Genomic DNA, 1,542 nt, shown 5'->3' on the forward strand with positions numbered 1-1,542 from the left:
TAGGGACTGGCAACCTGGCGTTCAAAATTATCGATTGATAATTGTCAGTAAAATAATGGTCGTACCAACATTGCAAATGTGAAGCATTTCCCCCCAACGGTGCCGTTTAGATTCTTTCACGGCTCTCACACAATCCAAAGGAGGAATGCAACAGCCGCGGTGGAGAGGGCAATTAGAAAAAGCCTCGGCCATGAATGTAAAAATAAATTCATGAGTCCCTTAATGCCGCCAAGGCAGTTAACTCCGTCGTAAAGCTAGGGCGACGGCGCGGCGTCGCGTGAAGCTGAGCCAATTTCCCGATTAAGGCTACCTCGCTAATGATTCTTCCCCCATTAAAATTCCAATTTATGTCACCGCCTTTTAGAATCCCTGTACTGTGGACAGCAGCAAGCTCTGAAAGCCGTCCAAAGTGGTGTGAAACCGGAAGTTTTACGGTTGACGACATTTTTCTTCACCTGGTCATAAGAGCAATTATAGGTTGGAGAACGATGCTAATTGCAATGCCGTTCCCCTCCTCGCCGCTTCAAAAATAATTAAGAGTACTTGATGCGCGACTCTCTCCATGGTTATTACTTACACGCTCCGTTCCCTGTTGGCGCAGTAAATTATTTACTTAATTGATAAAATTACATCTGTCTCTGCCCAGTTATTAGGTCGCACACTAACACTTAGAGCGAACTAGAACGACAGCGGTTAAGGTAAGAGAAAAGAAACAGTCGTACGCCACTGTTGGCTGGGAAACATAGTAGTATATGTTTAGATGACTAATCGAAGAAAATTTTCCTTCTTCGCGCGCAATGGCCTCTTCCACATGGTGTTTCAGATGCGACCTAACAGCATCTTATGTAAATTGAAGGTGGAGGGCGACAAAGGAAAGGAACTAATGATATCAGCTGCCTCGGGACTTTATGCGGAAGCAGCGGCGACGAGTGAAAATGTGTGCCGGACCGGGACTCGAAACCGGGATCTCCTGCTTACCAGGCGGATGCGTTAACCACTGCGCCACCCGGACACATTGTTTACCGCAAATGCACAGACTCTCTGCACACTCCCCGGCCGACCCGCACTCCCACCTGGCGTCATCTTTCCGAAGTCTCCTTCCATGTCCTCCATGCTCATGCTTTTAGATTCCCACTGAAGGTCGAACGTAAACATGCATCTGAACTCTAGGTTGTGGATGCATTGTCCATCTTTCGGACATATCCGAATAAACGGACACCACGCATTCATATGATTGATTGCTGGGTTCGAGTCCCAGTCTGACACACATTTCCACTAGTCGCCGCAGATTCCGACAAAGGTCCCGATGCAGCTGATATCATTAGTTCTTTTCCTTTCCTTTCTCTCTCCTCCACTTACAGTTTACACAATATGCATCACAGCTGCGGATCGAGTGCTGTGTCTTTTCTTACGGACATGTCCGAAAGAACAGACACCACTTGTGGTCTACACGACTTCTAACAAACACCGAACAACGCGCTCCAGTACGCGGCCGCCAAATACATCGCTGGCCGCACTTCTCTGGGCGGCCCGCTGCTTCCA

The 1,542-nt window shown here is 48.1% G+C and overlaps 1 non-coding gene across 1 annotated transcript; it reads right to left on the reverse strand.

Annotated features, from left to right (window-relative positions):
- Window positions 1-938: 938 nt before the first annotated feature.
- Trnat-ggu (transfer RNA threonine (anticodon GGU)) lies at window positions 939-1,012 on the reverse strand. The gene has a single exon. It is a non-coding gene; the product is annotated as a tRNA-Thr (tRNA).
- Between the last annotated feature and the right edge of the window lie 530 nt (window positions 1,013-1,542).

This window comes from Schistocerca nitens, chromosome 1 (genome assembly GCF_023898315.1).
Source record: "Schistocerca nitens isolate TAMUIC-IGC-003100 chromosome 1, iqSchNite1.1, whole genome shotgun sequence".
Lineage (NCBI taxonomy): Eukaryota > Metazoa > Arthropoda > Insecta > Orthoptera > Acrididae > Schistocerca > Schistocerca nitens.